Genomic DNA, 21,563 nt, shown 5'->3' on the forward strand with positions numbered 1-21,563 from the left:
GAAAAGTATCAATTTTTCTTGGTCACCTAGATTTAGAAATATGTAATAACTATAAGCTTGGGTCTGCTTCTTCAGAAGCCTAGGAAGTGGAGTGATGGTTCTCTGAAGAGGCTGGAAACAAAGTATGTGTTTCCAGAAGGCTTAATAGAATATGTTGAGACATAGGCCATTAACACAAAAGTGAAAGAAATGCAAAAAAATGTATGAAAGTAAGGATTTGAGAAGGGAAATTTTATTTTTAAGTCTAAGATTCCTATGAATTATATGAAAGTAAATGTCCTATCCTTAAAATTAGCCAAAGGAAGCACTTTACTTATCAATATGATATGACTTTTCATACTCTTATCTAAAGATATCCTAAACTAAGATCCAGTTTTCTAAGAAAAGACTTTTTACTCATGCTTGAAAGCATGCTAGATGATTCCTACCACATCACATAATGTTGTTTACATGTATGATTTAAACTGCATTTATTCTTCAACTCACTGGTTCCTTAGGCTTCTTATCTTTCCTTGCACGCTTAGATAATTTTATGTAAAATTGATTTTTAGAAGTTTAGTTGCTGGGCGTAGTGGCTGTCACCTGTAAACCCAGTACTTTGGGAATTCAAGGCAGGTGGATTGCTTGAGTCTTGGAGTTTGAGGCCTGCCTGGGAAAGATGATAAACCCCATTTGTACAAAAATAAAAATATTAGCTGGATATGGTGGCACATGCCTGTGGTCCCAGCTACTCCAAGGCTGAGGTGGGAGGATGACTTGAGTCCGAGAGGCAGAGGTGTGAGCCAAGATCATGCCCTGCTCTTCAGCCTGGGCAAAGAAGCCAGACCTTGTTTCAAAAAAAAAAATCTAGTGAGATTTGATTTCTATTTCTATGTGATTCAAAACTAGGAGAGCTTCAAGGCTAATGACTATTAAAAAATGGCCATTGCTACTTGCATTTTCTATGAAGCCAGCATACACAGCAACGTGCAACCTAAAAACCAAGCTATTTAATATGTAGCTTAGATTTCAGGTTTGATTGTCTTTGAGGTTTGATTATTGCAGAGATCAATTGCCAGACCAAATATAGACTAATTCTGTATTTGGTCTTTTTATCATATGAAACATCCCAGCCTTGGGTATAAATTAAGAGCAAGTATGGATGTTTATACCGATAGCAGTGTAGATATTTCCATGTTTATACAGATAGCGGTGTAGATATTTTCATGTCTATACAGATAGCGGTGTGGATGTTTCCATGTTTATACAGATAGTGGTGTAGATATTTCCATGTTTATAGAGATAGCGGTGTAGATATTTCCATGTTTCTACAGATAGCGTGGTAGATATTTCCATGTTTATAGAGACAGCGGTGTAGATATTTCTATATTTATAGAGATAGCGGTGTAGTTATTTCCATGTTTATACAGATAGCGGTGTAGATATTTCCATGTTTATACAGGTAGCGGTGAAGATATTTCCATATTTATACAGGTAGCGGTGCAGATATGTGAATTCATTAAACCTCTTTTTCTTTATAAATTACCCAGTCTTGGGTATGTCTTTATCAGCAGCATGAAAATTGACTAATACACTCACTGTCCATGAATGATACTCTGTTAGCCCATTAGCATTGTTATAAAGAAATACCTGAGGCTGGGTAATTTATAAAGAAATGAGGTTTATTTGGCTCCTTGTTCTGAAGGCTGTACATGAAGCATAGTACTGGCACCTGCTTCCAGGGAGAGCCTCAGGAACCTTCCAATCATGGTGGAAGGTGAAGGGAAACCAGCATATCACATGGTGAGAGAGGAAGCAAGAGAGACAGGGAGGAGGTGTCAGTCTCTTTTAAACAACCAGATATCGCATGAACTCACAGGGTAAGAACTCATTCATTACCAAGAGGACAGCACCAAGCCATTCAGGAGGCATCTATCTCCAACATTGGGGATCACATTTTAACGTGAGATTTGAAGGGGACAAACATCCAAACTATGTCAGATACCAAAGCTGACAATGCTTAGGATCTTTAGCTGTTCCAGGTTCTGGGAAAAGGGAGAGAGTTAGCTTCCCTCGTCTATGCTGTGCTACTCCATATTATATTGGTAATTATTGTTCTCTAAAGGTTCTTAAAAGCAAATAAACAAATGCAAGGCAAAACATTTGAAATGGAAGGCAAAACACAAGAAATGCAAGGCAAATGCATTAAAAACTTTTGAGTGTTAATATATAGATTTTATTTTATCTTTTTAATTTCTTTTGCTTAACCAAATAGATTATGTAGTTTTGATTAACTGGCCATGAAATAGCTCTGCCTACATAGAATTTCCCATGAATAATTGGTTGTGGAGACTTTTGTGTGTGACCCAAATCCTCCCTCAAAACTGAAGTTTGCCCAGCTATTGGGAGTGTTGGCAATTCATGCCTCTCAGCTGATTCTCTCTAGAATTTATTCTCAGGAGATCTAATTAATAACTTGTCAAGCTGATGTCCATCCTTGGGGACAACTCGTATCTGAAGAATGGCCAGTGAAAGGTATTAAAACTCCATACTCCTGCCTCAATTTAGGGCAACTCTGAAGGGTCACCCCAGCTTCTCAGCTCCCCCTTGAGATTAGCTGAGGTATTTGTTGTGACTGCCTCACATCTCAACTCCCTTTATCCAATTCAGCTTTTTTGCCACAGTTGTTGGTTCCTAGGATTTTACCCAGTTAAATGTTCTCTACACAAATCTCTATCTCAAATCTGCTTTACAGGGAATGTGGCCTCAGACAGGTTTTCATTAGGTTCTGGACATAACTCTCATTAGTCATTGATATGATTCGGCTGTGTCTCCGGCCGAATCTCACCTTGATTGTAATTATCCCCGCATGTCAAGGATGGAGTCAGCTGGAGATAATTGAATCATAGGGGCGGGTTCCCCCTACTGTTCTCCTGGTAGCGAATAAGTCTCACGAGATCTGATGCTTTTAAAATGGGAGTTTTCCTACACAAGCTTTCTTCTCTGCTACCATTTAAGATGTGCCTTTGCTTCTTTTTTGCCTTCTGCCGTGACTGTGAGGCCTCCCCAGCCATGTGGAATTGTGAGTTCATTAAACCTCTTTCCTTTATAAATTACCTGGTCCTGGGTAGGACTTTATTAGCAGCATGAGAACAAACTAGTACAGTCTGTTCTATAAGCCCAAGTCGGATCACAGAGTCCCGCTTTCTTTTTTTTTTTCTAGCCCATATTTCTACTAAAACTTGACTCATATAGACTTAAAACAAAATAATTAAGCATGGCTAATATTTATTTAATATTTTATACGTGTCAAGTACTGTATTTTGTAACTTATCTTTTAATAATCTTTCCAAATCTCTAAAAGGAGAATTCTGCTCTTTTATAGAGAAAATAAGGATGGCTCAATCTTTTGATTTTTATTACAAGCTTTATTTTGTATAACATATAATAAACTAAAAATATTGAAAGTTTAGAAACCATCAGCACACAATCGAGGTGATGGAAATATACTTCACCTCCAGTTTCCTGATGCCTCTTTATAATACATTTCTCTGGCCCCTCATTCCTGGCCCTTAAAAACCACCAAACTGCTTTCTGTCACTGGACAGTAATTTATACAGTCAAAAAATGTATATAAATACAATTTTACACTATGCACTTTTTTGTCTGACATTTTATGTTTTTTTCTCTGCATGTTTTACCTCTAGAGTCTGCCTTGCTTCACTTAGTATAATTATTTTGAGATTAATTCATGTTATAGTATGTATCCATAATTAATTCGGATAAAGCAAGTTAATTCATTAATGTATTGATTGATATTTAGACTGTTTCTAGTTTGGGCTATTATGAATACATGTGCTATGAACATTTGTGTCGATATCATTATATGAACACCTACTTTTATCTCTCTTGGGTAAATACCCAGGAGTGCAATGGCTGAGTCTTACGGCAGAAGTATGTTTAACTTTTTAAGGGACTCTTGAACTGTTTTTCAAAGGTTACACTTTTTTGTATTCCCATCAGCAGTGTATGAGAGTTTCAGCTTCTCCACATCCAAGCCAGTGCTTGGCTATTATCAGTCATGCTAATCTTAGCTATTTAAAAATAGATAGTGGCGTCTCATTTTGGTTTTAATTTGCATTGCCCTAAGCATTAATTATGTTGAGCATATGTGCTTATTTACCAAACAAATGTCTACTTTGAAATGTCTGTTCCAGTCTTTCACCCAAGTTTTAAATGGGGTTGTTTGTTTTTCATTATTAAATTTTGAGCTTTTAAAATATATTTTTGATGCAAGCCTTTTATCAGATATATGAGTTGCAAATATTTTCTCCCAGCCTGCAGCTTGTCTTTTCAGTCTCTTAATAGATTCTTTTGAAGAGCAGATTCTTTTTTTTAAATTTGATGAGTTCTTCTTATCAATATATTATTATATAAATCATGCTGTGGGGTCATATCAAAGAAAGCTTTGCCTGACTCAAAGTCCCAAATGTTTTCACATCTTCCCTCTCCTCTCCTTTGGGAACTGAGATTACACGTAAATTCAGTTACTTGAAATGTACTGTCTACTATTGCTCTGTTCATGTTTTTTAAAAATTTATTTTCTCTCTATATTTTATTTTGAGAGGTGTCTATCTTTTCTTCTTTAATGACTAATGTGCTATCAGCCTACCATGTAGCTGGGACTACAGCCGCATGCTACTATGTCCCGCTAATTTTTGTATTTTTAGTAGAGATGGGATTTCACCATATTGGTCAGGCTGGTCCTGAACTCCTGACTTCGTGATCCACCTGCCTCGGCCTCGCAAAATGCTGAGATTACAGGCGTGAGCCACTGCGCCCAGCCTCCTTTAGTGTATCTTGCATGTCTCTATTTTAGAACATATAGAATACTGTTTCAATAAGCATTTTAATGTTCTTAACTGATAACTCTGGCACCTTGATTTACTCTGGATCAGTTCTGACTCAGTGATTTTTCTCCTTATTATGAGCCACGTTCTTCTGTCTTTTGTTGTTACTGTTGCGTCTCTGCTAAACTGTGTCTGGATGTCAGATACGGTGACTTTTATCTTATTGAGTGCTGGAAGTATATATAAATATTCTTGATCTTTGTATTTGTATGTATTTAAGTTTAGTTGGAAAGAGTTTGACTCTTTTTGGTCTTGCTTTAAAAATTCATTAGGTGGGATCAGACCAGTTCTCATTTTAGAGCTAATCACTCCCAACTAGTGAGGCAAGATCCTTCTGGGTATCCCTGGGAATCTTGAGGTGTTTCTGGGTTGGCTGATAAAATAAGCACTATTACTGGACCTTGGTGAGCATGTGTACTGTTACTTTTCATCTTATCTGTGTGTTGTTTCCCCAACCGTAGGTACTTTTCTCTAGGCCTGTCCTAACAATTACTTAGCTATGTACTTTAGGGGGACCCTTTGCAGAGCTCTGGAGTTCTCTTTCTGTGCAGCCCCTTCTTCTCGGAAACCTTGTCCTGAGAGCTCATGTCAACATGGTTTCTGTGGACTCTCAGCTCTGTCCCCTCAGCTCAGGGAGAACAATGGGCTCCTCTTGGGCTCTTCTCCTGGAGTAGTGGGCTGGAAAACTTTCTCCAGGCATAAATTAGGGCAGTTGATAGGCTCACCTTGTTTGAGACTGACTTTACAGGGTCTTGCAAACTTTTGTGGCATACATTTTGGCCATTTTTTTGGTTGTTTCAGGAGGGAGAGAAAGTCTAGTTCTTGTTACTCCATCATGGTCATTGCAGAAGTCAACCTAACTGATATTTATCAATACAGTCTGTTGCTACACATTGAACTTGCTTAAGATAATTTTTAGATGGCACAGAACTTTCTGTCCATTGAATGAGACTCTCTGCTTATTTTGCAAGTGCTCATTTGTATGGAGACATTTGTATGGAGAAACTTCAAAAAGTTTGTGGAAAAATGAAGTTAAAAGATAAACATTGAAAATGTGATCTTCGGTTTTCATCCCTAAAGAACTGATGGTCCTGGGAACTTAACAATGTCAATGCAGTCTCTTATACATTATTAACTTAAGAAAAATGGGTGCCCTTTCCACATTTGTTGAGATTGGGAAACAAAAAGAAGTCAGAAGGAGCCAAATCAGAGCTGTAAGGTGGATGCCTGACAATTTCCCATTGAGACTCTCACAAAATTGCCTTTGCTCGATGACAGGAATGAGCAGAAACACTGTGGTGTTAGAGGACTGTCTGCTAAAGCTTTCCCAGGTATTTTGCCCTAAAACTTTGGCTAACTTATTCAAAACACTCTCATGATATGCAGATATTATTGTTCTTTGACCTTCCACAAAGTCAACAAGCAAACTGCCTGGAATGTCCCCAAAAAACTGTTGCCGTGACCTTTGCTCTTGAGTGATCCCCTTTTGCTTTGACTGGACCACTTCCACCTTTGGTAGCCATTGCTTTGATTGTGTTTTGCCCTCAGGATCATACTGGGAAAGCCATGTTTTATCTTCTGTTACAATTCTTCAAAGAAATCCTTCAGGATCTTGACCCTAGTTCTTTAAAATTTCCATTGAGAGCTCTCCTCTTGTCTGCAGCTGATCTGAGCACAACACTTTTGGCACCCATGCAGTGGAAAGTTGGTTCAACTTTAATTTTTTAGTCAGAACTGTGTAAGCTGAACCAATTAAGTTGTCTACGATGTTGGCTATTGTTTGTGCTGTTGATTATCAGTCCTCTTCAATTAGGGCACAAACAAGATTAATTTTTTTCCTTGCAAATTGATATGGATGATCTGTCCCTGTGGACTTCATCTTCCACATCATCTCGTTTCTTCTTTAAAAAAGCTGTCCGCTTGTGAACTACTGATTTCTTTGGTGCATTGTCCCCTCAAGCTTCTTGTAAAGCATCAGTGATTTCACCATTCTTTCACTCAAGCTTCATCATAATCTAATGTTTGTTCTTGCTTCAATTTTAGCAGAATTTACATTGCTCTGCTAGGGGCTCTTTTCAAACTAATGTCTACTCCTTCTTACTGTCTCAAACTGGATCCTGTTCAAACATGCTATAATAAATTAGTATGAGTTTATTTTGCTGCCAATATTGAAACCTTTGCATAGTTTTTTTCATAATATACATTTTCCATGAACTTTTTAAGGCCTCTCACGTATCCACAGGTAGAGTGCCTTACCTATTCTGACTTCAGTCAATTATTCAAGACCTTTCCTTGTCAGTGACACATTAGAAAGGTAGAGTATTGAAAAATAAGAGTAGCTTCTGCTGATTAAGAAATACTATATCTTTTTCTACTTCTTTCTTTTTTTTTTTTTTTTTTTTTCTTGAGACAGCATATTTCTCTGTCACCCAGGCTGGAGTGCAGTGGTGTGATCTCAGCTCATTGCAACCTCTGCCTCCCAGGATCAAGTGATTCTCCTGCCTCAGCCTCCCGAGTAGCTGGGACTATAGGTGCCTGCCACCACACCCAGCAAATTTTTGTATTTTTAGTGGAGACAAGGTTTCACCATATTGGCCAGGCTGGTCTTGAACTCCTGACCTTGTGATCTGCCTGACTCGGCCTCCCAAAGCGCTGGGATTACAGTCATGAGCCACTGTACCTAGCTTTCTACTTCTTTCTTATTATTTTCCTCCTCTCTCATTCCTATATTCTCTCCTTTCTCCTACTTTCCTCCCCACTCCCTGTTTCCTTCCTTTCATCTTTCCTATTTTCAGGACTTAATATTTTTTGAACCTCAGATGTTATCATAGTATGTTATTTGTTTAATTTTCACATAACAATAATAGTTTAAATACAAATAATATTTATTTTCATCCCCATGTTATCAGTATAACAGTAAAGATGTGGAGAGGCCAGCTGGGCATGGTGGCTCAAGCCTGTAATCCCAGCACATTGGGAGGCCGAGGTGGGTGGATCACGAGGTCAGGAGATCGAGACCATCCTGGCTAACACGGTGAAACCCCATCTCTACTAAAAAATAGAAAAAATTAGCTGGTCGTGGTGGCGCGTGCCTGTAGTCCCAGCTACTCGGGAGGCTGAGGCAGGAGAATAGTGTGAACCCGGGAGGCAGAACTTGCAGTGAGCCAAGATCACGCCACTGCACTCCAGCCTTGGTGACAGAGCGAGACTCTGTCTCAAAAAAATAAATAAATAAATAAATGAAAATAAAATTAAAAAAAATGATGTGGAGAGGCCAAACCAATGGCTCTTATATCCACGTTATTTCTTCTAAATGATTTCACCTTAGTTTTGGTCTGCATCTCTAACCATAGCTAGTTGCAGTAGGACCTTCTATCTGGCCTTGCTGCTCTCATTTTTGGACCTCCTCACTGAAATCAAATTGATCTTTCTAAAATGCAAACCCGGTCTTAGTATTTTATTACTTAAAACCCATTGGTGGCTTTCCATGATTTATGGAATAAAGTCAAAATTCCTGTTTTTGCCCACGTTTCTGTGTGCCTCTCATCCCTACATTTACTGATTCCTGTGTGCCATAAATTGCCAGTTGTCCAGAGTTCATTCTCTTTTTGTACTTGGGAGGACTTCTGCATCCTGCAACTTTTCCCCTGAAACATGCTTGGAAAATACCTACTCATTTTTTTCAGATTCAGGTTAGTTTTTTACTTCAGTTTCTTTTCCTGAAGCTTATACTGACTGCTCCATATGGCTTTGGGGATTAGCTACTCATTCCTTTGTGCCCTTTTGTAGATACACATTTATCATGGAGTCTCTTTTTTTTTTTTTTGAGACAGAGTCTCACTCTGTCACCAGGCTGGAGTGCAGTGGTGTGATCTCAGCTCACTGCAACCTTTACCTTCCAGGTTCAATTGATTCTCTTGCCTCAGCCTCCCAAGTAACTAAAGCCATGCACCACCGTGCCCAGCTAATTTTTGTATTTTTAGTAGAGACGGGGTTTCACTATGTTGGCCAGGATGGTCTCGATCTCTTGACCTCGTGATCTGCCCACGTTGGCCTCCCAAAGTGCTGGGATTACAGGCATGAGCCACCACTCCCAATCAGTCATGCAGTCTTCATACTTACTTGTTTACTTGCCTGTGAGCTCACTGAATGCAGGGAATATTTCCTTGTTGCTCTAGCACCTACACCAGTACCTGGTATCCAGAAGCTGTATGCTAAATGTTTGTTGAGTGGCTGTTTGACTGAATGATTGTACTCCTAATTAGTAGATAGAAAGCCATGAACTTCCCAGTTCATCATTCTTTGTGCTCAATTCTGGTTTCTTTATTGTGTTCAAAAGAGTTCCTTAGTGACATAAAACTATGGAGCTAGTATGTCAGCTCATTTAAGCAATGATTGGTTTATGTATATAAGAGGCTTCAATAATTATATATTTTTATTTCAGTTTCAATAAATGATCAATTGATTAATTTTCTCTGTTTTGGCTTATTGTTCACACTTAATATCAAAAGTGTTTTACTTAAAATTATTCATGCCAATTATGACAGTTAGGTGAATATTACTTTGATTTACATTCCAGTAGTAGTTTTGGTTGAACCCTGAATATGCTAAGACGTCACTTTTCTTTTTTCTTATGAACAGGCTACTGTGTTTACATATATTATTAAAATCTTCTTTGAAAATACGAAGTGTTACATTTCTTATATTTAGTTCTCTGTGCTTCAGAATTCCTGTGATACTTGCACTTAAGTCCTTCTGAGCAGTTGATGTTAATATTTATGTGGTTAATTTCATGAAACATGGTGGTTTTCATTTCTATCATTAATTTATACAGGAGATAGACTGTTTTCCAGGTGTAAGCTCAGTCATATAATTAGAAAATTTATAAGCAGAAGGGAGTTATTTGGTCTAACCCATTTATTCTACAGATAGAGAAATTAGAGTCCAGAAACTCTGTCTTCTTTAAAGTCTTACAGGTATTTAAGAAAAAAGAATAGACTTGAGGTTTCTGTGTTCTGAACCCAGTGATCTTGACACTGTAATGATCTTCATCCATATTATTCACAGAAGTAAATATAATCACATATTAAATAAGAAACACAAATACTAAGGAGATATTATGCTGAAAAATGAAATAATATTATCTTAATTATTTTGATCAGATTCAATATATAGCAGCTTGAAGGCTAATAATTCCAATGATTCTCTGAATAAACCATTTTTCTAATAAGATTACAGGTTTTAGTAATCTAATTATTTTGACTGATGCAAATGTTACCCCGCCAGTCTGAAAAATGTGTTTATTTATATGTCATAAAGAATAATTTATTCCAAAAAGGCTAATTTTCAAAATATATGTATCTTCTGAAACTGTATCTATTTTTTTCCCACGTTTTCTAAATATAGTTTAGAGGGCGTTTGTAGATTTTCATGGTGCTGAAAAATTAAGGTATAATGGTCTCATGAAGGAGAATAATGTCATTTAGACATTGTAATTTTGGAGGATCACAATACTTTTTGGAATGTGGTTGTTGCAGCACTGGTAACTTATACTAATTATATAATAACATACTATACTAATGCAATAATATACCATATGAAATTATTAAATGGTAAATTTGTCTTAAATCCTCTAGAATACTGCAAAGAAATAGTTTATATAAGAAAGAGTACCATAGCATATGTGAACACAATGTTTCCTATTTTTTTCTTCTTTTTTATTTTTTTGAAGACAAGTTCTCACTCTGTTGCCCAGACTGGAGTTCAGTGCCATGTTCATAGTTCACTGCAACCTCAGACTCCCAAGCTCAAGTGATCCTCTTGATTCAGCCTCTGAAGTAGCTGTGCCTATAGGTGTGCACCACCACACTGGCTAATTTTTAAAATTTTTTATAGATATGTTGCCCAAGCTGGTCTCAAATTCTTGAGCTCAAGAGATCTTCTCACCTTGGCCTCCCAGAGTGTTGGGATTACAGGCATGAGCCACCATACTCAGCCAATATTTCTTTTCTAAAAGACATTTTCTAACATACTTCTCATTTTAACTAACATAATATTCAAAGTGTAGATCTGAGAAAGAGATAGTGCCTGCAGATCTGGGATCCTACATGCTAATATTATGGGATGCATTCAGATTTGATCAGCAGATATTCCATTTATTCTAGAACACCACCAGCAGAAGAATGTAATTACGTCTATCACTAAAACTTTGTGTCAATACAGACTACTGTATTTGTTATCATAGATGGTCCTTGGATGGCAGCCTTAAGCAATTTTAAACCTAGACAGGTGATGTACTTTTTCTTCTTGGATAATTTTCATTGTTTTATCTAATTTGGTTGTAACTAATGTGTTTAATATGGCTTGCTTGTTTTTTAAAAAGTTGTTCAGTATCCTTAGAACTCAGTGCTGATTTCTTTTTCTAGCAGGCCTTTTATATAGGACATCTCACTTTCTCCTGGCTCTCTACTACTAGCATGAGGTCTCTGAAAAAATCAAGACAGCCAAATAATTTGTTATAGAATAGCCTATGTAGAGGGACAGGGGAGGAGTCATATTCCAAGAGGGAAAGACCTTTGAGCCAGGATCAATTTGTAGAGGTTGTTGAATGAAAATGAGAGAGAGAGAATGCACACTTTATTGCACTATTAAAGCAAAATTCTGACAATAACTTCTAAAAATGATTCCACTCTTATACACTGAGAATATGACAGACCTTCCAAAAGTATAATTTCTTACATGAACGTCCAGGTATATAAGGAAAAATAACTATTTCATACCAATATCTTCAGCCGCCTTTATTGTTGGTTCACCACATAGATTTTTATCAGAATCGCAGAACATTAATTTTTTAAATTAGCTACCATTACAACTAGCTTGAGAAGAACTTTCTTTTTAATAATTCGACCCAGATGCATTCTAGATACTCCAGTGTTACGAATCGATGGCTTCATGAGGAGCCGCTGTTGACTCATGCTATCTCTGGACACACTGACAGGAAATGTTTTCTTACACCTGTTTTCCTCCTGCTTTTCCTTGGTCGGACTTAGTTCCTTGGCATAGTTCAGTATCAATGGCAGTCATAGAGAAGTGTTACAAAAACCCAGCTTATTCCAACTTGTGAATTATTTGGCACCCAGGAACCAGGTCTTACAATCTTCAACCCACTTTTTCCTAAAATGGCCCCTTTTCTGAAATGTTTATTTATATATGATGTAGGCCTGGGGAAAGGACATGGACTTTCAAAGAAAATATTCTGCAATAGATCTCTCAACTCCAGAGAACCTTCTGACTAAATCTGAAAGAATTCCACTGTGCTCTGATAACATCCTTTAATAATGAAGGAAAAGATATTTTTCCCCCAGGAGGATTTTGTAGTGAAAGAGATGGCATAATTTTTTTTAAATGTTGTTTATAATCTAATTTGTTTTTTCATTTGTGGGGTGTGTCTTAAATCCTAAATGGTACATCCTTTTTAAAATACTTCTAGTAATAAAATGTTTCTGAAGTTATGTTGTAAATATCATTGGACTATGTTTAATAATGTTAAGTTGATCCCACTTCCCCTGAAATTATATACATAAATGCTGAAAGTATAAATTTACATATACAACTTCATGGAACATTTTTCTTCCAAGTGTGCATTTGCTAGAATTTGCATTGAAAGGTTTTGGAAGGAGCCTGTTGGTATGAATCCTGTGTTAGCAACACTCAGATTTGTTGCATACTGAACAGCATGCTAAATCTCACTTCACAATCTTAGATTTCTCATCTACCATCTTGAGCTGAATTTAAAATATAACTGCAGTTTATTATGTCACCTGTTCGTCAAACACTGATGCAAAGCTTAGTTTTCAGTGTGAAGAACCCATGACTAGAGAAGGGAAGAAGAAAGGGTCAAGCAGACCTCATTAAAGAGTGTATCGGCAAGAAAACACATCAGATGTCTTGATAGGTTTTTTAAAGTCCTGTTAGACTTGTCATGATTTCCAAAACACTAAATGCCATCTAGTATTTTGGACCCTCCAAAATTACAGTAGAATATTATTATGAGTCATCTTAATTGGAAATATACAGGAAAATCCTGATGATTAATGTAGACTAGTGATAGCTCTCACACATTTATATAACCTATGTTGAAAAGAAAGAAGAAAGGCAGGAAGGAAAGAAGGAAAAAGAGCGGAGAGAGAGGAACAAGAAAACACGTGGATTTGTGGAAATGAAAATTTTTAAATTACTAATTTGCAAGAATGGGTAAGAAAAATACCGAGTATGAACATAAGTGCTTTCAATTCCGTTTGTCTCTTAATCCTTCTCAGTCCGTGGCCAGTTTTGAAACTTGGTGTAACTTCCTTCCTTTATTCCTCCCTCCCTTGCTCCCTCCATCCCTTCTTGCCAGCCTCCTTCCCTTCCTCTCTCCTTGAGTTTCCTTCTTCTTTCTTGTTCCCTCCCTCCCTCCCTCTCTCTTTTTTTCCCTTAGTTTCCCCGGAAGCACATATACCAGCCATTTGAATGCTTTCTGCTCATAGATACTGCCAAGCCCCCTCACCCAGACTGCTGACTAGATTTGGTAGAATGGAATGAGAAACATAGACTTTGTGTCTGTGGCGGCCACCTCTGATGTTGCAGATTTTTGCCGTGATTATGCACTCCAGCCGAGGGATGCTAGAGAGGTTGAAATTTCAACTGTGGGATTTGCCATTTTGGAATTTGCAGTAATGTACTGGATATGCTAACAGCAGCCTGGCTAGCCGCCACTTCACAAGGAAGTATTTAAATATACACGTGTAATATGAAGAAAATTGCATTAGATCATAAGGGATGAATTATTTTGTAAATGACTATACCATCAAATACCATACCTGATATCAATCATCTTCATCAGACAGTATCTGTGTATGTAAGTAGATAAACAAAAAAGCAGGAGTTTATTTCTCTCTAATGTATCCTTGACTCTCTAGCGGTGACCTCTGAAATGTCTCTTCTGATCCAGACTTGTTTGAATCATGTGCAACATTTTAGATTTGTCTTTTCTCTGCAAGTTTTTTTTTGTTAAGTACCAAAACATATTGAACCAAATAGTTTTGCTTGCTTTCTATTGATGACACATGATTTTGGCTTTTATCTTCAGTGGAAAATCAATGTGTCACATGGCGTTCACTAAGAAAAAGGTATGGGGCCTCTTTGTAATTCTTTGTCAGATGGTTGCTTTATCTTGATTTATGCCTTCAAACTTTTTCCCATTCAGCAGAAAATATTGTGTCGCTATCTGTGAGAGCAAAGCGATCTATACCAATTTATGCTCTAAGTGTAGCCTCCTTCCAGAACTGCTTATGGAACATATCAACTCACTATAGATTAGGGACATAATGGATTCTTCTTTCTTAAAAGTGGCAGATTGACAATTTTAGTTCATATACAAGCTTTTATATTAACATTAAAACAATATTTCTATGTAAAGTAAAATATTGTAGTTGATTATTATTCGAGGGCCTCCCAGAATTTCAAGGTCTGAAAATAAATTCAATGTTCCTGGTGGTAACAAAATTGCCCCTACTTCCTTGTATCAGGACTGCCATTTGGAACTGCTGGGGAAGCTCTTTTCAGAAATTATTTTCAAAACAGCATTGTTGCCTTTTGCCAAACTGAAATCTGGTTGTAAACTTTTGAAAACTAGTTCCTTGGAATGGAATTCAAGTTGTCTTCTAAGCAATTTTTTTTAACTCAAACATACATTCTATCTTGCTTTATTATGTCACTATTTGCGTAGGAAACATATTTCTATTTTTACCATTTTCAATTTATTTACATTTACATTTACATTTGTGTGTATATATATACACACATACATACACTTTAAGTTCTGGGATACATATGCAGAACTTGCAGTTTTGTGAAATAGGTATACATGTGCTGTCGTGGTTTGCTGCACCCATCAACCCGTCATCTACATTAAGTATTTCTCCTAATGCTATCCCTCCTCTTTCCTTCCTACCCACTGACAGGCCCCAGTGTGTGATGTTCCCCTCCCTGTGTCTATGTGTTCTCTTTGTTCAACTCCCACTTATGAGTGAGAACATGTGGTGTTTGGTTTTCTGTTCTTGTGATAGTTTGCTGAGAATGATGGTTTCCAGCTTCATCCATGTCTCTGCAAAAGACATTAATCCATCCTTTTTTATAGCTGCATAGTATTCCATGGTGTATATGTGCCACATATTCTTTATCCAGTCTATCATTGATGGGCATTTGGGTTGGTTCCTAGTCTTTGCTCTTGTGAATAGTGCTGCAATAAACATATGTGTGAATGTGTCTTTATAGTAGAATGATTTATAATCCTTTGGATGTGTACCTAGTAATGAGACTGTTAGGTCAAATGGTATTTCTAGTTCTGGATCCTTGAGGAATTGCTACACTGTCTTCCACAATGGTTGAACTAATTTACACTCCCACCAACAGTGTAAAAGCATTCCTATTTCTCCACATCCTCTCTAGCACCTGTTGTTTCCTGACTTTTTAATGATTGCCATTCTAACTGGCGTGAGATGGTATCTCATTGGACCAGGGGTGATGAGCTTTTTTTTTTTTTTTCTTCGAGACAGCCTCACTCTGTCACCCAGGGTGGAGTGCAGTGGCACAATTTCGGCTCACTGCAACCTCCACCTAATGGGTTCAAGCAATTCTCCTGCCTTAGCCTCTTGAGTAGCTGGGATTACAGATATATACCACCACGCCTGGCTAAAGTTTTTTTTGTGTGTTTTTGGTAGAGACAGAGTTTCACCGTAGTGGCCAGGCAAGTCTCAAACTCCCGACCTTGTGATCCACTCGCCTTGGCCTCCCAAAGTGATGGGATTACAGGCGCGAGCCACCACGCCCAGCCTATGATGAGCTTTTTTTCATGTGTTTATTGGCCGCATAAATGTCTTCTTTTGAGAAGTGTCTGTTCATATCCTTTTCCCACTTTTTGATGGGGTTGTTTTTTTCTTGTAAATTTGTTTAAGTTCCTTGTAGATTCTGGATATTAGCCCTTTGTTAGATGGATAGATTGCAAAAATTTTCTCCCACTCTGTAGGTTGTGTGTTCACTCCGATGATAGTGTCTTTTGCTGTGCAGAAGCTATCTTTAGTTTAATTAGATCCCGTTTCTCAATTTTGGCTTTTGTTGCCACTGCTTTTGGTGTTTTAGTCATGAAGTCTTTGCCTATGCCTATGTTCTGAATGGTATTGGCTAGGTTTTCTTCTAGAGTTTTTATGGTTTTAGATCTTATGTTTAAGTCTTTAATCCATCTTGAGTTAATTATTTTATAAGGTGTAAGGAAGGGGTCCAGTTTCAGCTTTCTTCATATGGCTAGCCAGTTTTCCCATCACCATTGATTAAATAGTCAATCTTTCCCCATTGTTTGTTTCCGTCAGGTGTGTCAGAGATATGTTGTATATTTCATGGTACAATGCCTTCTGTCAATGGGGAAAAATAACAAGCATATATGGGATGAATGAAGTCTGCTATGGTTAAGGTTGAGAATATTTACTGATCCTTGAGTTCAGTCTCCAGGAATGTTGGAAATAGAGAATGGAGATAATGGAGATAAAGAAAAGTTCTGAAAATGACACTTCCCATAGTGTCAAAATTGTGATCTATTGGAGAATTCTGTGATACATCAAAATCTCTGTTTATACTGATGTTTGTTATTGTGTATGAGCATATCTTTATCAGGTGTAGGCTATTTCTATACTTTCATGTCTTTAAATCAATGTTTCTATTCACATATGTATATGTGCAAATAGAAGCATGTTAATATTATATATATATTTTTTCTGTCATTACCATGATTGCTATGATTATCATTAGCATGTATTATTAGTGTGACCGAAGTATCATCAGTATCAGTTTCTTTCTAACTGCAGTGCTCCTGTAATGCTTCATTTCTACAGAGCCAACCTACACCCACCGTTTCCCTGACTATAACTTTACCTAAAGTATAAGCCCTTATAAAGCCATGAAAGCCTACCAAGAATTGTCAAAGAAGCTAGGCAGCAGCCAGGCTCTGCCTTAGGAAAAGACTTTACTTTTTATTATCATGTGCAGTACTTAACTACTTGTTTTGACCTCTAAGATTTTGCTCTCCTATATTTCTATCCCCTGGCTTTCTGATATTTCATGTGATTATATTTGAAATTTTAACCTTGCTTTTCTTTTTGGAATCTCTGATATCTCTGCTGCCACAGGTAATGACAGGTTCCTCTCTAACTGTTGGTGTTATCCCTGGTCAGATTATTACTGATGACAGAAGTAGATGTTTTACGTGGATTCTCTCGATATCAGAAACAAATACAGATATCACAACTCAAAAATGACAGACTGATAACCATTATGAACTTAGATGCAACATTCTTAATACAATATTAGCAAAGTGAGTCTAGGAATATTTAAAAATGATCATGTGTTTTAACCAAGTGGGGCTTATCTCAAGTTGGTTTCAACAACTGAAAATCTACCATGCTGACAGAAAAAAGAAAAATCACGTGACACTCTCAATAGATGCAAAAAGGGAATTTACAAAATGTAACACATTTTTTAAATTAAAAACTCCCAGCAAACTGAGGATAGAAAAGTACATTTTCAAACTGATTATGTGTTTACAGAAAATCTATAGCAAACATCTTACTTAAAATGGTGAAAGCCTTAATACTTTCTACATAAGATTATGAAAAATGCAATGATGTCCTCTCTCCCTAGTTCTTTAAAGTATTGCATTCAACATTAAATAAGTGGAAATATATACCAAGTTCATTGATATATATTTAATACTTATGAGATGATAATTCTCCTGAAATTGATCTCTAGATTCAGTGGAATTCCCATGAAACCTTATAGGTCCTTTTGGATAAATTACAAAACTGATTCTAAAACAGGGAGAAAGAAAGAAGGGAAGGAAGGAGGAATGGACAGAAAGAAGAAAGAAATAAAGAGAAAAGAAAAGAAAATAAGAAATAAGTGACACCCAAGTTGGGAAGAAAGAAAAATACTATTCTCACATGATGTAAACATATACACAGAAAATCCTTAGGCATCTGCAGAAGTGTGCTAGAGGTATGAAGTGAATTTAACAAAGTTGTAGGATGAAAGATCAATAAATAAAATCAATTGTGTTTCTATACACAATCAACACCAATTAGAAAATAAAATTATGTAAGCAATTTAACTTATAATAGCCTCAAAAATAATAAAATAATTCAGAATAAATTTAATAAAAGGTATGCTGATCCAAAATTTCTAAATCACTAATACGAGAGATTGAATAGGTAGAAATATGTATCAAGTTCATTGGTAAATATACATGTCATACTTATTAGATGATAATTCTTCTGAAACTGATCTCCAGATTTGGCACAATCCCAATCAAACCTATAGGCCTTTTTGGAGAAATTACAAAGCTGATTCTAATTTTTTTTTTAAATATGGAAGTCCTAGAATAGCCAGAGCATGTTTTAGAAAGAAGAATAAAGTTGGAAAACTTTCCAAATTTCAAGACATATTGTAAAGCTACACTAACCAGTACAGTAAACTTACTGGCATGAAGAAGACATATATATCAGTGAAAGAGAATAAATAATTTAGAAATATATCCAGCCTTACATGGCCAAAGTTGCCAAAATAATTCAATAAGGAAATCAATGTCTTTATAAAGATGGTACTAATAAAATTGGATATTAAATGGAGAATATGAACTTCAGAATTACCTCACACCATATCCTCAAGTTAACTCAACATGTATTTTATACATAATGTAAATATAAAAAGTATAAAGCTTACTGAATAGGAAAAATTTTTAATAATCTTACTATAGCTAAAAATTTTTTAGATAAGAAAAGGATGGATGAAAATGGAAAAAAATAGTAAGTTGGACTTCATGAAATTAAGACTTTTGCAATTTAAAACATAGCATCAAAAAATGAAAAGGCAAACCACAGATTGGGACAGAATAATTTTAAATATGTCTGATAAAGAACTTTCATCTAGAATGTACACATAACTAAAAAACTAAATAACAAAACACAAATAACTCATTTAACATAATATTTTGACCTAAATGGACCAAATATTTGTACAGATATTTTAATTTAAAAAGAGATGATGTCCAATACACAAATGAAAAGATACTTAACATTACCCGTCATCAGGGAAATGCAAGTTAAAACCACATTGAGGTACCACTGTACACCCACTGGAGTGGCTGACACGAGCAGAACTGACCATACCACATGATGTGAAGAATTGCTATTCACACCTGGCTAGTGGGACTTCAAAATGGTACAGACATTTTGGAAAGCAGTTTGGCAGTTTCTTTTAATGTTAAACTTAGTACTGATCATATAACCAAATAATTCCACTGCGACTCAAAATAAATAAAAACATATCCGTACCAAGCCTCATCCTTGAAGTTCATAGCAGATGTGTCCATCAACTTGTAAATGGATAAACCAGTTGTAGATGGAGTACCACTCAACAATAAAAAGGAGCAAACTGATACAACAGCAATATAAATGAATATCAAAAGCATTATGCTCAGTGAAAGAAGCTAGACATGAAAGACACCAATGTATCATTCCACTAATAGGATACTCTAGAAAATGCAAACTGTAGAAACAGAAGCAGATTAGTGGTTGCCTGTGTTCAGGAATGGAGAAAAGATCAAATGCAAAACAGCAAAAGAAAACATTTTGTGATGATGCAGATTTTCTGTATCTTGATCATGATTGTGGTCAAATGATGATATTCATCTGCCATAACCCATTAAATTGCACATTGAAAAGGGTGAATTTTACTGTGTGTACATTATACTTAAATGGAGCTGTAAATATGTTTGGAGCTTATCTGTGAACATTAGTTGCAGAGCAGGAGTTATTTTTATAGAGTGGAAATCTGCTAAGTGCCAACTTGAGAAGGGTTGAGAAAAATTAGAACCTTCTTCCAACACATTTCAGTTAGAACACTCTTAGGATGTCGTTACAGCTGTGCTCTATATTGGAGTCTCTGATGAAATCACATGTCTAACAATCTCAGCATGCCTTTAATCAACAGAATATACACGTGTTTTCTTTTTTTACTATAAAGGATATACCAAACAACTTCTTCAAGACTTTACTTCAAAAAGGCACGTAGTTTTGCAACATTTTTGGTAAGTCTTTAATTATTTCAAAATGAAAAATTGAAAATAAAATGCAATTATTTACTCAGGCCCCCCACAAAAAAGGCCTGTACGGGGAATGCATGTGGGGTGTGTGTGTGTGTGTGTGTGTGTGTGTGTGTAAGTGTGTGATTTGAAGAATTGAAAAAATTTTAGTGGGGTTTTGTAGCATCACTTTGATAGCATCCTGTAATTTTGAATTGTGTTAGAAATAAAAATAAAGTGAATACACTGATAAAAGAATTTGAAAAGAATTTGCATTATTGCCTAAATTATGTGTGGTTTCCACAGTGGCATGAATCGAGCATCTTTAACCTACATAACAATATATCAGAATGTATTAGGTAAAAAATAAGTAAACTAGTATAACAAAGTTAAATATTTCTAAAGGAAAATTATAGCTTTATTTTTTTTCCTGAACTGTTTTGAGGAGATATTTACACCAAAAGATATTATCATTGATCAATGAAACTTTTTCAGAATTTGCTTGTGTCCCACCAATATTTGATTACATAGTGCTTCTGTGAGTTCCATTTCATTAATTTAGCATTGACAGGAGAGAAGGCAATGGCTCTGCAGCCTCTCTTGATGTGGCATGATCCTGGTTCCTCTGGCTGATATCTATTAGAACCATGGCCTTAATCATACCTTTCATGCTTCTAACTTGATTTGCATTTGTTGTGTAATCCAAATTTATTCTCTCGTTTAGTCGCTTACACCCATAGAAAAGCAGGTCTTTTTCATTTCTCCTTCACCATTGCCCCCATTTTTTCTTTTTGTCCTCCCATGATGAAAAACAAGACAGAAACAAACTATAACAACAACAGACACCTTTTGTCTGTGGTCACCAATGCATTGTAGCACTAAACTTTGTTCAAAATCTCTAGATCTGACCTCTATATCTGCTGTTCCCAGAGTTTTTCAATGTATTCTCTAGACTGCTGTGACCCATTGACAGAACGTCTAGCTATATTTAATTGAAAGTTATTACTCTCTGATATGGCTTGGCTGTGTCTGCACCGAAATCTCATCTTGCACTGTAGCTCCCATAATTCACATGTTGTGGGAGGGACCCAGTGAGAGGTAAGTGGATCATGGGGGCAGTTTTCCCCACACTGTTCTAGTGGTAGTGAATAAGTCTCATGAGATCTGATGGTTTTATAAGGGGAAACCCCTTTCGCCTTTCACTTGGTTCTCATTTGCTAAATCATGCCTCTCAGCTGATTCTCTCTAGAATTTATTCTCAGGAGATCTAATTAATAACTTGTCAAGCTGATGTCCATCCTTGGGGACAACTCGTATCTGAAGAATGGCCAGTGAAAGGTATTAAAACTCCATACTCCTGCCTCAATTTAGGGCAACTCTGAAGGGTCACCCCAGCTTCTCAGCTCCCCCTTGAGATTAGCTGAGGTATTTGTTGTGACTGCCTCACATCTCAACTCCCTTTATCCAATTCAGTTTTTTCGCCATAGTTGTTGGTTCCTAGGATT

Source organism: Gorilla gorilla, chromosome 9, assembly GCF_029281585.2.
Source record: "Gorilla gorilla gorilla isolate KB3781 chromosome 9, NHGRI_mGorGor1-v2.1_pri, whole genome shotgun sequence".
Lineage (NCBI taxonomy): Eukaryota > Metazoa > Chordata > Mammalia > Primates > Hominidae > Gorilla > Gorilla gorilla.